The sequence below is a fragment of the Protopterus annectens genome, chromosome 5.part1 (assembly GCF_019279795.1).
Source record: "Protopterus annectens isolate FY-2018-M chromosome 5.part1, PAN1.0, whole genome shotgun sequence".
In the NCBI taxonomy this organism is placed as follows: domain Eukaryota; kingdom Metazoa; phylum Chordata; order Ceratodontiformes; family Protopteridae; genus Protopterus; species Protopterus annectens.
Genome location: NC_056736.1, coordinates 376,263,167 through 376,280,350, shown reverse-complemented (window position 1 = coordinate 376,280,350; position 17,184 = coordinate 376,263,167).

Below are 17,184 nucleotides of genomic sequence, written 5' to 3'. Positions count from 1 at the left end.
GGAACACACTGCACACATGTACACAGTATTGCTGTGCACCTGTACAGCACACTGGCATGTACTGTGCACCATACCTTACAAGTGTACACACCATTGCTGAATGTGTATATGTGTGACAGTTATGTTTGCTCTGTTGCTCACAGCCCCTATTTGTTTGTCTGACACATACCTGGGATGATATGAGGACTGATGTCAGTAATTACTGCCTGTCTTTTGATTTGCAGAGCTCATCATCAGCAGTGCATGTATGTGCAATAACATCCAGTTACACTGACAACCTTCAAAGCTTAATGTGGATATGAGGAGTGTACACACCCTTGTTGACTTGCCAGCCTCTTCTATGATATGCAGTGGGGCCACAATACTGCATGTGTTAACATTACACATACCTGATATGTGACATATGACCTGTGCAATCCAATGCAGTATCAAACAAATGTGTTAGATGTACAGACGCTGAATGAGATGCATACAATATGTGGTTTGCATAAGTGTGCACACCCTTAACAGAATGGTTTGTTGAAGCACCTGTTAAGTGAACTACAGCAGTCAGTATTCCTGGAAGGGGTATACTAGTATGGCCCATCTTCACTTGCCATTATTTGGTCACTCTGCCCTACAACTGTCCCTGACTCTGTCAGATTGCAAGGTCAGCTCATGTGCACAGCCCTTGGAGGTCACACAATGGTGTTATTATTGCTGTAGAGTCAGGGTTATGTCTGGCACAATTCATAGCCTTCAGTGTGTTCAGATACAGCCATTCTTAGCAAGCTTTGGATGTATGCTTCAGTTCACTGTTGTGTTTCAAGCCGACACCCCTCCCCATCCTCAGCTTTATTGCAGATGCTTGACAACTATGGGTCACACATGAGTGTTATTTTCCAGTGTTCCAAACTCCAAACACCATGTCTACTGGCCTAGTTCCAGCTACAGCAAACCTAAAGGTGTACACTAGCACCAACAAGCTAAATATTGAGGATGGTGGCCCTGAGGTGGGGTGAGGTGTTGCTTGTGCACCACATGTATCTTTATGAATACTGTCTGTAGGTCTGAGCCTTGGTCTCATGACACCATTACACATTGCAACACATGCCTTGGGGAGACTTGATGTTATGCTTATGCTACTTGTAGAGAGCCCTGGATGATGTATCATGTGGGGCAACTCTTCCATCTGATTACCCTAACCCATAGGCCACATTTATGCAGAATCCAGGGAATTGTCGACAAAAGTACTGCACAGGCAGTACTTGCTAGACATTCCTGCAAGTTCCTCAGTGCTGCTGCATGTTTCTGGGCAGCCTCCATGACCAGTTTGCAACATGTTTTGTCATCTTTTTTGGATGGCCATCTGTTATTTTCTACATCAGTGTTGTCCCATATTTCATACACACATACATGACTGTCTGCACTGTTTGCCATGGTATATGCAATGGTGAGGTAAGGCTACTTTTCCCACTCCTGAGTGCTACCTTTCGGTTATGGGATCCATTTCATGGTTTGTAAGATGTGTGCAAGTCACGGCTACCTCTGTTGCAGGTGAGTGGGCAAATGTCATGCACATACTTCTTGGACAGCAGAACATGACTTGGTGTGACATTGAGGCCCTGTACTTGATAGAAGGTGTGTATTCAAGAGAGGGAATGCTGTCAGAACATCACAAGCTGCTTCCACAATATCGTATTTGGAGTGTGTGCACACATATGCTTCCAGTGCTTGTTAAGGTATGTATTCCCCATATTTGTTGTCCTAACATAGGATTCCATATTACACATTTATTGCTCATGTTAGGATCACAAATAAAGGTTGTAGAAAGTGTGGAATGTGGTATTGTGATTTGCTGTTGTTTATATCAGGAACAGTTGCCATTGTAATACTGGTGTATACACTGTTGTAGCCACTGTACAAGGGTAATGTTTCAGACATGTCCCTACTGTAGGCCATTATTATGTTCATCTCTGTCCACACATCTTGCACTGACAGGTTGTTAGGTATACTGCAGGACTCTTACATACCCTTCAGATATGCCCCCATGGTGACCAATGTGATGCAGTGCAGTTAACACCAACAAGTGAACATGTACAGCATGCATTATGGGTAGGTGTGTTAAATGTGTGCATGGCAAATAGCATGGCCATAACATGGCTGATGTATTGGCAAATCCTAAACAAAACAACTCCATACTCACCAGCTACAGTCTGCTGCCCCAGTTGTATACCAGAGGGATCTAAATAGTTGTGAGACAGAAGTAATGTCAGTAGCCACACCTGTGGCATTGGTACAGGGTGGGAACAGCATTTCAGCACATTGACAGTACAAACCCACAATATTAGAGATTATGCACATCTGTTCATTACTACATTGCAGCAATAGACTATCTTATCTGACATATGCATGTAGATACTTTACAGATGAAAATGGATAAGGAACAGTGGTCTAGTAATGTTCCCCAGTGCCTTACCTGCATACTCCTCGTCCATTGTGTGGGTGGCACCCAACTTCGCAATGCTGTCTTCAGCCTGCAGGCTTGATTGGTGGGCGGGTGCACCAAGGCACTGAGGAGCTTCTCAGCATGTGTCAGTAGGGGCTGGATGGCATGACCCCTACCTGTGGCTAGCTGGTCCCTCCTAACTGCAGCAGCATGCTGACAGGTGTGGTGGATCAGATCAGTGCATCATTGAGCACCTGCTTATAATTACAGTTGTGCAGGCTGACATCATTTACCCTGTGGATGAACTTGTTCCACAGAGCAGTCCTCTTCTGCAGATCCTGGGCCCTGAGGCCGAAGAGGATGCCATGATGCTTGATGACATACTGGATGATTGCATCATTTTCCAGATCTGTGAATGCAGGCAGATGTTCCCGGGACATTGTACCTGGAAGACATAAACAGGAAAAAAGTTCAAAGGCCCTCATATGGTTGTCCACATCAACATCAACAGTGGATATTACTTGCAAATAATCCTGACTATACCATAACACTGTAAGGTATCATGGCTTTGACATCTTGCATTATACTCCTGGCCCTGACCTGTCCACTTCCCCCAGTGTTGGACACTTAAGGGCATAGTCCACTATTCACCATTCATTTCTATGTAGAGGGATGACAGTGGCCATCTTCTATGTGGATAGTGTGTGGATGGTGGCATGTGTCTGTTTGACTGTAGTGTGTGATGAAACTGTGAGCACATGCCTGTGTTCATGTAGGAGGCAAACTGTAATGTTCTCATGGGTCATGAAGACTATCTGTTGGTGCCATCAGTCAGCATTATGTCCATGCTCACCACTGATGTGGGCAGGAGTGTGGGTGATGTGCATATCTCCCTGTACTAATGTTGTGGATAGGGTGCCACTGTTCCCACCTATCCTGTCTGATGTAGGTTGCCTGCATCCATGGAATGTGTGTATGAGGTGTGCTTTACACCCAGTACAGGTTGACATGTGTTACTGACTCTGAGACTGCATACATATGTGTAGACATGGTTGCAATTGGCCTTTGTGGTTTGGATATGTCTGATTTCTAGTCATAGTCAGCCTTACAGGAAGTCACCTGTGAACCTACATGCTTGCTCAGATAGAAGTGCACTTGCTTCCAAGTTGTGGTCTACACCTATGTGCCCCTGTACAGCCACTATAGCAACCTATTATGTGCTTTGTGTCTTGGTGCTGTCCACCAATGGGGGATTATGGTTGTACAGGTAAGGTACTGCTGATTCCATATAGCTATAGTGGATATGAAGTGTACACACCCTTGTTACAACGTATGGTACATGTGCAAATGGAACACAACCCCAAAAAAGCACGTCAACACATTCCCCACCTGTGATGTGTTCTATAGCCTGCTAAGTTCAATAGGGAACATAACAACCTGTCCAGTGGAAACATATGGGAATTAATACTCAGTACAGTAAGCCAGATGAATTTGTGTGCACACCCTTACACTGATATGTTGTGTAAACACCTGGTGAGATGATTACAGCATCCATTTGTCTTGGTTTATACTCCAACGTCATATCCCATCTTCACTTGACAATGGTTGCTCACCTTCTATAAAACAGCTTTGTTTCTCAATAAAATTGTAAAGGTTATGGGACACATTTGAGGTGAGAAACATTAGGCATGACTTTCTGTGGTCTCATTGGCATACAGCACACAGATCTGGCATTCCAACAGGGGTGTGTACACTTTGATATCCAGTGTATATGGGTGTTGATATAGCTGTGATTGGTAGGCATGGACAGTGGGTTATAACACAGTTGTACACTGCTCTAATTACTACGTGATAAGCATGCCTACTGTAGTACCCATATCAGTGTCATGGCAATGCAACAATCAGTAGCAGTACACATTTTATTTTGTTGTATGCAGTGACACTAATATTACACACATGTGCAACATGCACATCCTATTTTCTGGACTGCTTGTAACCCATGTTATTACTTCTGTGCATTTCAACTGAACATATGCATACATACACATGCTCAGGGGATACCTGGTACACATGTGTATTCTATGTCATTATGGCACACTGTATTCACAGTCTTGCAGCTCAATCAGACATCTCAACCTGTTATACCAGGACTTCTGGTCATTGGTCCACCTCACTGGGTGACAAAATAGGGAAGTCAATTTTGATAAAGTATCAGTATAGCTGCCATAACACAAGTATATGTGTAAGTGGCTACATATATCTGGCACAACTGTGAACTTTGTCCAGAAGAACACTGTACAGTTGAATGTTATTAATACAATATATCACATGCAGTTTAACACACACATCTGCAACAGTGCTTTACTATGCTCATGCCCTATATAGGTATCCTAGATTTACAATACAAATATGTATAATACTCATATTCACAGGTAACATATGGGTATGGGCAACATCCTATTAACTGACCTAGCAGTGGCACAGACACAACTGTTTGACAGACACTCTAGTGGTTGCCATATGTGACCTGTCCTTTCCCAGGGTGTGTCAGGCTCCTCAGCTGTGACCCAACCTATACACCTCTTAGAGCATCACATGTGGACAAACCCTAACATTGTGGGGGGTATATAGGGGAAGATCATAGATATGCCTATTACAAACCTTTAAAGTTTATGAATGATACATTTCACATTAACATGACTGTCCTGAAGGTGGTGGGGTCTGAAACTCATGTGTCTGTCATGACTTCATTACTTCCACCTTCAGCTATTTGCCAGACTAATATAGATATTTGGAGGAACAGAACAAACACTATGATGGCTAAGTATTGACATTCTGTGCAGATCTGCACAGTTGACAGGTATGACCCACTGCAGACAGAGCCAGATGCTATGTCCATAGCATTTGTTCAGCAGGACATCATTACAAGTATTGATGGCACATATACATCTTTCATAATAATCTGTCCCATTATTACAGACCAAGTACTACATTCAGTTACAAGCTTACATGTTTCACATACCTGGTTTATATTCAGGTTCCTTCTGTGTACAGGATGTCTTCTTGTTTCTTATTTCAAGGTTTTGTTTATGTTTTATTTATTTATTTATTTTGGTGCCTCTCTCTCTTCACTACTGGGATAGAGCTTCTTTGAATAGGTTAAAACATGGCTTTTGTAGTTTGCAGGAGATGCTCATATTAAGGTGATGGCCTCTGCACCAATTGCTTTTCCCCATTTACTAATTGCATGCAGGCAGCTGTGTAGTTCTTCCAATAGCCAATGTCATACCAATCCACTAATATAAATAACTACATCTTGTGGGCGTTGTCCCTTTACTTTTACTGTATGGAAGACATCCTTCATGTGTGTGGGCAGCAGTGTTACAGACAGCAGGTAGGAATACCTCTTATAAAAGGACTTGTGGACTCAGGCCACTTACATGTTTGTATAAGGTTCCATACCTAGGGACAATGTGTGAGTATTGCTGTTATATGCATTGAATACTGCTAGTTTTACAGGGTTTGTGTGTACATGCTAGTTTTTCATGGAATGCAGTCTATCTGTATAGCTCTATCCACACGATGGCCAGAGGATTGGCTGTTATGTTTTCTTTGTTCCCCACACAGTTCTTGTCCCTGACATATAACTGGCATTCTCTCCATTGATTGCTATCAGTACATGGCAACATCCATTTGTGTTCCTGACTTCATATTCCTGAGTAAAGGTATGTTGCTACCAATCCTGTAACACCACCTTTCACAGTGTATAACAGCAATATTTCAAATATGGCCCTGTGTTTCAGCCTCTGTCCTCCACCTTTATACCAGGCTTTGTCCAGATGTCATGCAGTATGAGGTTGATAGGTATGGTCTATCATTATTTAGTGCTGACATTCCTACTATCATTCCAGTGATGTTGTGGACTCCTACACATGTTGTAGGGTAGGGTCTATATATATGAGGGCTACAGCTGGACAAAACAAGTGTGACCCTGTACAGTCTAGAGGTCAGTGTATAGTGAGCACTGTTATATGCCCTTGTAAGACATTTTATGGGGGTGGGGTATTAAATGTTTTTAACCTAGGCTGTTACAACATTTGAGGAATATCAGTAATAAGAAAAATTAAGGTATACAGCTGTACATTTTCATACATTTCACCATGGGAACAGTGGTGGACTACAGCTTACTGTCTTGCACACAGTTCTGTTTGTCAGTGTGATAGTGTTGTTTTAAGTTAAGCATTATGTAGCAGATACATTTACATTGTGACAACTGATACTTTTCCCCCTAGGGGGTTTAGTACAGAGTGTTATTGGAGGCTGTTGAACTACTTCTGTAATTAAGTGTTGATTGATTCTTAACTTCAAGGCAAGTGTGTTTTTTTCTGTTGTACTACTTGAAGGCTTTAGCCTTGACAGCAAAGTATGTTATGTTTTGTAGATCACTGTATCATATGTTTTCTTTGAGAGTTGCATTAATCAGTTATTATGTATTTCAAACACCTAAATGCTATAAGTGGCATAAACAACTGAAATAGTACACAAATAAACATTTATATGTATGCAAACTGTGTGTGGTGTCATGTTCTTTGCATTGTGTGTGGTATATGTTTCATGCAATAATTTTCATAATTCTCATTTGTAGGAAAAAATCAGACACTTGCCATTTGAAAAGTTAGCAACTGTATGAATAATGGCTGTTTGATATTCTGTGCACCATCTATATATACTCATATATATACTCATATATATATATATATATATATATATATATATATATATATATATATATATATATATATATATATACACACAAGTCTTTATATATTTATATATGTATGCATGTATATATATATATATATATATATATATATATATATATATATATATATATATATATGTGTGTGTGTGTGTGTGTGCAATATGTATCATTAGAATGTTTAGTGCTTCCACATTGTACATTCTCTATTGTAGACTGACTATTCTGCATAATATGTTAGTGAAATCATCCTAATATCGTATAGCTGAGATGGCTTAGTGGTAACTTATTGTAGCTATGTTGTGCAGGGTACTGTGTTCAAGCCATGGAAGTGTTGGTTATTTTGTTGCAAGGTGAAAGAGTTCAGCCGTGGAGGAAGGGATAATGGCAATAATTACAAGAGGTCCCTATTATGGGCCCCTTCACCCCCATTTACAGTGCCTTTGGTCAGATGTTTTGCAATGAGAAGTTCAGAGTTTGGATCTGCTGTCTGAATGCACTATATATATATATATATATATATATATATATATATATATATATATATACATATATATATATATATATATATATATATATATATATATATATATATTTATACATAGACATGTATGTCTACATATATGCATATACATATATATTCCCCCCTACTGTTGAATGACTGTGCTGCATGATATGTTTGAGAAAACATCACACATATCTACAGCTCAGATGGCTTAGTAGAAACTTGCAGTGGCTATAGTATGCAGGATCCTGGGTTCAAGTCTTGCAAGGGCTGATTATTTTGTTGCTAGGCAGAACAGGACTGTTGGATACAGAGTGATTAAGGCACTTTTAAGCAGTTGTAAGTGGGTTTGCATGGTGGTAAGCAATGCTAACTTCTGGTTAAATATGCTTATAAACAGCATTAAAAGTGCTTAATCTGTGTAGGCATTGCTTAGTGCCATGCAAACAAGCTTAATCCTGCTTACTACTGCTTAAAAGTGCTTACTCCCACTTAACCCCATGCTAATTTCTTTAAAAGAAAAAAAAAGGGGTGATAAGAAAGTGGTGAAAAACAGGTCATGCAGAGGGAAAGACGATAGAGAAAGTAGCTAGGGATGTGCAGGACAGGTGTAGGGAAGGTCCATAGCTGTCCTTGTCTTCTACAGCAACAGCTGTGCATATATATGAATTTGGAGGTATATTTGGACTCTCAAACCCCTGAGAGAGGGTTGAGGACAACAATAATGTGTTGTGAAGCCAGTTAGACCAGATTACATGTGTACAGTGGACACGTGTGCAAAATGGACAGCTATGTATGGAGCAAAATTGTTTTTTAGGAACAGATTGCCTTTTTTTTTGTTTTAAGGTGAGAGTGGGATGTTGGGGAAGGATAGTAGGCACATTTGGGGAGGTATGTTGGGTAGGAAGACAGACAGGACAGCATACAGGGGGGTATATGACACATGTGGGGGGTAAACACCTTGGATGGGGAGGGGTGTTTGGAAATCAGAATCCCATGAGCCCCCAAATGGAAAAAGTGGGACTGAGGTCCCTACCCATGGGCAGTCACCACTGCACCTTCACGGCCTCAAAGGTCGCTGTACTGGGGGCTGAGAAGGAGGGGCAGACTGACCCCCTAATTGCACCATGCAGCCCTCAAGTTGGCGTAGCAGACCTCCAAATTCCTTTCGGAGCTCACTATGCACCAAACCCCGGACCTGGCTTCTGGTGACAGGATCATGTCCGCACCCACTTCCAGGGGGATATGAGCCCCATACCCTGAGGCGGTTCCACCCAAAGTTGGTGCAAGACCAGTGGACAAGCAGGTCCTGGGGTGGTCCCAGATATGCTGGGGCCCAGTGCCATGGCCAGATGAGGTGGGAGAGGTGGGTCCGCTGGGACCTGCCTTCCCAAATGTTTTATGGTGTTACAGTTTTACAACATATGTGGGTTAGTAATAGTCAACACAATCCAGGATTAGTTATAACAGCATGCATAGATATTCCCATTAACCCAAAACAACAGATTAGGAACAGTTGCGTAGCAAACAGAAAACATGCATATATGGAACCACAGTGGCCATTACAACAGCATGCAGGTTACATTGATAGCAACAGGCCAACAATGATAGTATTTCAACATGGAACATTAATAGAAACACATTTCAATATTTGTTGAACAATGGGACATATGTCCCAGCAGTAGGTTTGGTGTAAAACATACCCATTAATTTGTGTGTTTAGATTATTGTTGCAGATATGGTGGGGGGAGAGAGAGATGTCAATTAACAATTTGTATATCCTTGCAGTACTCACAACTTTAATAATCATTGGTCTAATCATTACTCTACAGGTATTATTACAATACCCTATGGCCTTGGTTTGGACAATGGTATGTTTGTACACAATGTATACTTCAACTGTCTTATAGCTAAATTCTACTTCTCTTACCTGGTAGTCCTGTGGAGGGAATGTTTGTTAACACTACCTGACTGCTTCTACACATATTCCCAGATTCTTGGTTAAAATTATGCATACCTCTCAACCGCTTAATGCACAGCATCTGGACAATACTTGACAAAATAGGGGTACAGATAGGGACATATTTTAAATATTGCTCTTATAAACTTTTAGACAGTTGCTAGAGTATCAGGATTTCTTTTAATATACATTTTCTGAAGGATTTAATGTCTAACACTCAAATGTATGTCATTATTTGGTGACTACATTCCTGAGATCATCCCAGTGATTTGCCAGGAAAAAAGAGGAAGAGGCCAAAAATATAAGCCAATTATCTGGACATTCTGGGAAAATCTGCACAGTTGAGAGGTATGATTATTGTGTACAGCATACAGCCACTCCCAGGATTGAAACCATGGCTGTGTCTGCTAAAAATACATCAATTTCTGTTTCATCGGAGTAAGGTATTTAGAAACTGCTGTTTGTTCCTTCTGTGTTTTTTGTCTAAGTCTCTCTTGGTTGTACAATCTGACCTTGTAATTACAACAGTCTTATACAGACATTCCTAGACATATTTTTACGTAGCACAGTGTGAGAAACAGTGATTGACACAACAGTACTATTCTTATATCAGATCTTGGTGAATGCTACATGTCAGGGCATACAATACCAGAGTAAACACAACCAGTCCAGGATTTAAAACTTTATTGCCAGGCAGTTAGTTTTCTTATCTGAAAGACCTGTGGGGGTAATGTTTGTTAACACTACCTGGCTGTTTCTACGCATATTCCCAGATTGCTAGTTAAAATTATGCACATATTTCTGAATCTCCTAATGCACAAAATCTGGACAACACTTGACAACATGGGGGTACAAATAGGGACATATTTTGAATATTGCTCTTATAAATTTACAGAGTTGCTAGAGTAACAGGATTTGCTTTAATATACATTTACTGAAGGATTTGAAGTCTGAAACTTAAATGTATGTCATTATTTAGTGACTACAATTCTGAGATCACCCCAGAGATTTGCCAGGGAGAAAGAGGGACAGGCCAAAAATATGAGCCAATTATCTGGACATTATGGGAAAATCTGTACACTTGAGAGGTATGATTATGCATACAGCTTACTACCACTCCCAGGATTCGAGCTATGGCTGTGTGTGCTAATAATACAACGATTTGTGTTTCATCAGACTAAGCTATTTAAATGCTGCTGTCTGTCCCTTCAGTGTTTTCTGTCTAAGTCTCTCTTCGTTGTACAATCTGACCTTGTACTTACAACAGTCTTATACAGACATTCCTAGACATATTTTTTTATGTAGCACAATGTGGGTAACAGTAATTAACACAAAATTACTATTCAGAGAATGCAACACTAATGCCATACAATACCAGAGTAAACACAACCAGTCCAGGATTTAGAACTTTATTGCCAGGAAGTTACGTTTTTATTTAAATATCACCTATATGGTACTATTACTGTCATATTGTCTGGTTTATTCAATACAACCCATACACAGTTTTTATACTGCCAAGTGACTTTCTACTAATTTATATTTATTTGGTATGACTACTACAAGCAGAATTGTTATTCATTAAACTCACGATGCAGCATTCACAACCTACTGGCATGGACTTCCTAATTCACAGCCCGCTCAGCTGCAGCTGTTAAGGGAATAGAGGAATATTTAGGCATACCTATCCATCACATACACAGATTGGAAGTTGGTAAACAGTTACTGAGATGAGTTCATATTAAAAACACAAATGTTTACTTACCCGAACACCTAAACACTGACACATATTCCATGAACCGCACATACACCGAACGCCCTAAACCACGAAATTTAAAAACTCGAAATTTCACACTTGTCCCATCCCACCACCCACTACATACTACCTACATAAAGAAACTAAATAAACCACATACATACACTAACCAAAGCCCTACTTCTAACCCTAAACTAAACCCTACTTCTAACCCTATACTAAATGTTGCATATACCACCATGTATGCACTTAACATAACCTGCACCCTAACCCTAAGGTCCGTAACTATCGCACACTTACCTTAAAAAGCTACACCCAAACAAACTAAATAATCCACACACATACACTTAATAAAAGCCTACTTCTAACCCTACACTGAATCTAACATACATTACCATCTATGCACTTACCTTAACCCACACCCTAACCCTAAGGTCCATAACTATCGCACATTTACATTATGGAGCTATACCGCAGAAGGGCCAACCATGATGATTTGACGTTTCGGATTTTGTGCTTCAGGACAATCAATGTTTTCGCGGTTCGATGAAAACATATCGGCGTTTAGGTGTTCGGGTAAGTAAACATTTGTGTTTTTAATATGAACCCATTGATATGACTACTTACACACTGCTGGGATATCACCCCTCTGCCTTGCTTCTTGGACCCACTCATTCAAGAGCTCCCTCTTCCTCCATTTCATAGCGGTGCCAGACCTGCTCACCAGTCCAAGGGATACCAGTGGCACTGGTGAAATCATGGGTGAGATGGTCCCAGGCTTCTGTTTTATATTGGGAGCCCTGGTAATGGCCTTGCAGCAGTCTCTCGTCATGTTTTTTTACCAGGAGTCCTACCATGACCTTGGACTCCTGTATGCCCCAGCGATGCACCTGGAAGCACATGCCCTTGCCAACACCTGCCATACTGCCTACAGTGGGAAGCTGCAACCAGTTATGAGCTGTATTCCTGCTCGCGGGGTTTAAATATGGCTGATTTCCCACCCTTTGCCATGACTGGACAGTTTTGAATATGCTGAGCTAAGCTAAGCTACGGGCAAACTTGCTTAGCTAAGGTTGGCAGTGCTTAAAGGGGCAGGTTCAGCGGTGCTTGCCAACGGGAAAATCCACTTAGCTGGGCTACTCATTGTTTACCAGTCATATTTACACAATGCTTACACCTGGTAAGCAGAGCTGTGCAATGCTTAGCATTGCTTATGTTTTATTTTATAGACTATCTGCTGTATGGGATTGATTCATCATTCATTACACATTATAAATTTGTTTGCTGTCCCTGACATCCCCCAATGTGCTTTCATTACATTTATTCATGTGTGACTATACTGTATGGGGCACTTGTGTTTATATGGGGGTTTCACAACTTAATTAAACTGACACCTCACATCTGGACCTACCACAGTACTCTGGTTAACAAATATATGTTATTTAGTAGCTAATTATAAAAAAAAAATGTTTATGTACTGCTTTCACATGTAAAATGCAAACTAGTTACAGTGGGGATCAAACCGGGAATGGTTGTTCATAAAGCATACACTCGAACCACCACACTATTGCAGTACTGCTGATGCTGGATATCTCCTGCTATTTAACTTCTTGTGCTGTTTAAGCTGGACTAAGTGTAGCTAAGCAACGGGCACACCCATGCAGCTATGCTTAAACTTTATTGCATGTTTAAAAATATATATTTGTTGTGTTTTTTTTTTAATTTGTACCCTTCAGAATATCCATGCTAATGCTGAACCTATTATTCTATCAAATTTCTGCTTTGAGGGATGATTGTCCCTTATGCTTTTGTCCACATTCCTTACTCTGATGGGTTTGGAAGTGTGTGCTATGTGCTTATGCCATATCTGTTATTCTGCCAACTTTTGGCTTGGTAGGGACGGTTGTCCCTTATGGCTTTGACCAGATTTCTTACCCTGACAGGTTGGAGTGTTATAAGCATTCTCACTCATTGTAAATTGCTGAAAGGCAATTCTGGAGTTCAGGGGGCATGTGTATTTTGAGAGCTCTGCTCTCAGACACACCCCCTGTGCTTGTACATGGAACAGTGTCCATTTTAGCGCACAACAGCATGCCCTCATACATAGGCATGGTGCTCTGCCATGCTGAACAGGAATAACGTATTCCTGCATGGCTGCTTGCTGAATCCAGGGGTGTATTTTTAATGTCATTGAAAGCATTGAAAACATTTGCATAAGCTATCTCCAGCATGTCAGTAAATTTGTCATTACTGTTGAGATATCACAAGCATTATTTTATTGTGACCTGTCTTTGTCATGACCTACAGTAGTGGAACAGACACTATTTCTTTTCATTGCTGCAGTGTATTACACCAATTTTCTAGTAATGCTGCTGCATGTTCCTTCTCTGACTTTTCGTCCTGCCATTCTTTTGCTGGTGCTTTGCTAAGTACGGAAGACCCTGCAAAGATGTTCATGTTTTCTCCATCTGTCTGTTCAACAGCATTCCATACAGCATGGCACACCCAACAAACATCTTGCTGAAGATGGCTGGACTGTTTTATATCTCCTTGAAGGTTCCTAGATATTAGAAACAATCCTTTAATAGTCAGAACTCATGTTGTACTAAATTTCATGTTTCTGCATGTATTATGTTAAAGCCCATTGCTTGCATGGTCTGCAGGTCATATATGGGGTCATCAGACAGTGCCCTAATGCATAACCAATATCACCTGAAACACACACCATACAGCATACTTTGTATGAATAGGTGGCCTGTTCCCTGCGTGATGTGGCACCAGTGTATATAAACTTGTCTATATAGCATGCATGTACACCTATGAATTAAATGACCGTGTAGGAAGTTTACCTGCTGGAATATTTGGTAAAAATGATCTGCATGCCAAATGAGTGAATCATGTAATCTGTTGAGGTAGCAGATGGACATGTTATAAATAATGCCCTGGGTATTGCAGACTACCTGGCAGTTCAAGGTGTGGAAGCCCTTCTTGTTGAATTATTACAGCTCATCTGGACCAGGTGAGACCTTGAATATAAGCATAGTCTCTATCTACCAATACATCAGGGAAATGGAATATGTCATAAAATGAATACAATTTTTGGGTTATATTCTCTGTTGCCCTGGAGAACAAGATATGTTTCTCCACAAACGGTAACATAAAGTTGAGAAACTAGTTTAGGATCCATGTGGCTGATGCCTGTAATATCCCTAATGTGTCCTCTGTAGGTTGCTGAAAGGACCTTGTAGTTAAGACGGCTAAGGTAACACATACATTAGTATCCACAGGAATGAGCATAGCATACATCCCCCGGATTTGGCTTGTAGGTGAAAGAGTTTGACCTGATTCCTTCCTTTGCAAATTTCCAGTCCATTCAGAAGTGATCCACTTCCTGTTGGTCTATGAGCTGATGGTATGGCAGGTGCTGTCTCCATAGGGTAATAGGCTCATAGGTTCATAGGGGATTACTAGGCTAATGGCTTAAGACCCTTACAAGCATAGCCAATATAAACTGATTATACCCAATAATGCCCTGTAGGGGCAAGAGGATGGCATGGATTTATATCTTAAAGATTGCCCCTGTCCATATAGACCATAGATGCTACCCCAGGTATGAATTTACGATTCCCCATCCATTGATCCAAATTACATTTGAATAGGGCCAGGGAAGGGCTCTGTTTAATGCAAAAAGGAAGCCTGTTCAAAAGAAGAGGAAATTCCTGAGATACATATCTGTCTCTCCAGCATGTTTTGTTTGAGTTGCTGACTATGTTTAGATCCCTAGATTGCATGACTCTCATGCTGTTTGACTTGTGGCTGTATTGCAGCTCTATCATGGTTGGATTTGTGAGTGCCTTCAGGCAAAGGTTACCCCTTAATAGTTAGTAGGAGACAGAGTAAAGAGACAGGGCTTTTTGTCTATCTACATAGGACATGTTATTTACCGCCTGTATTTTCTTTGCAAGGTACCTCTGAGGTTGCTCTAGCTGCAATGAGTACCTAGTCAAGTACATACCAAATGGTGCATTGTACTCAAGTATTGGACTAAAGAGGGCTCAGTACAGCAGGACTATAATTTCCTTGGATCTGGTTGCCATACCTTTGCTTATAAGTTGTACCACATAGAAGGACTTCCTCACCACTGTGGATATGTAGCAATCAAAGTTCTGGCTACTATCTATCTGTGTACATAGATCTCTCAACTCTGAGTCTACTTTTAGGGATGTGCTTTTGATGTTGTAATTTGCAGGGGTATTTCACTTCCTAAATGGTAAGAAAATGCATTTTTTCCACCTGAAGGATATCTGCATCACTGGGAGATTCAGTGACTGCCTCCATATTGTAGTAATCAACAAACTTTGTCATCCAGAGGCCTTCCACATTAGCCTTGACTTCAAAGAAGCATATTATGAACAGAAGTGGTCTCAGTACTGAGCCCTGTAGCACACCATTAGTAGCTGGTCTCTTGCTGGATCTGAATTTACCCATTTTAATCAAAAGCTGAACTGGGTTGGATCCAGTGTTTGGAGGTTTCCTGTATCATAATTTATCAGGTCCATGATTATCCTTTCCATGGCCTTACATAAAAGACTAGTCATACTTATGGGTCTGTAATTTCTTGTGTCAGTAGAGAGTATCCCTTATGCATAGGAATGACAGTTCCTGTCCTCAACTCTATAGAGACAAAAGTCACTCTGGAGGTTGTGGTTAAACAAAGGTCCTAATGGGCCTGATCAGTCCTGATTTAAGCTGTTTAAGAGGTAACCTGGTATATCATCAGGCTCCACTGAAGCCATGTTTTTTAGCTTTAGACAGCACAGTAGCAACCTGTTCTTTGGTGGTAATTGGCGATGGAGTGGTGGAGGATATTTCTTGGGAGTGATCTGAGGGTAACTGGGAGATGAAATTTGAGCTGAATTTGTCAGCCAGCAGATTTTCTATATCTTCTGGCTAAGTATAGGTAATGCCATCTGCAACTAATTCAACACAGTGTTGAGTGCTGCCCATGCCTTAGGGTTATCCTTAGCTTTAGAGACAATATTACCTCAAAGTTTGCTTTCAGAGACTTGACTAGTTGCCTGATTCATTTCTTTAGACTAATAAGGGACATTTTGCTCTTTTGTACACATTCCCTGTTATTTGTCAACCGGATTTTCTTTTTTTTTTTTTTTGTACAACCTATTAATACCTGGGTCTACCAGGGTGGCTTGTTTTGCGGTTTGATCTAGATTTATTTTGGTTTGGTACTGCCATTTCTATGTAGTTGTTTATATGATCACACAGGGCTTTTGTGTATGCCTCTGCATAGGGTTCAGCTTGGAAACTAGCTATGTCATCCCTTGATTGGGGCAATTTACCTTAAAGAAGTTTTTAAAGTTTTTGGTGTTAGGTGCAGGACTAGTTTCACCTTTAGCTCATGGGACACCATTTTGTTAGCAGCTCTTACCAGTGAGGACATCACACGCGGGTGCAGCACTCTCGGATATTTGTGAGGAACAGATATAGGATATTTGTTCAGATATAGGATATTTGTTCCCCTAGTGGGAGTGGAAACTAGCTGCTTCAGGGCATTTGAATTTAAAAAGTCAAGAACTCTTTGTCCCTGCATGTTAGTGGTTGTGTATGCCTTTCAATTAGTGGAGGGTTGTCAAATCAGCTATTAGTATGGTATTAGGCTGGGTTGTGAGTGTCTCTAGTAACTTCAGATTTGATGTATGGATTTCCTGCTTCATGGTGGGGGACCGGTAGATTGCAAGAATATGTAAATGGATTTTTCCCA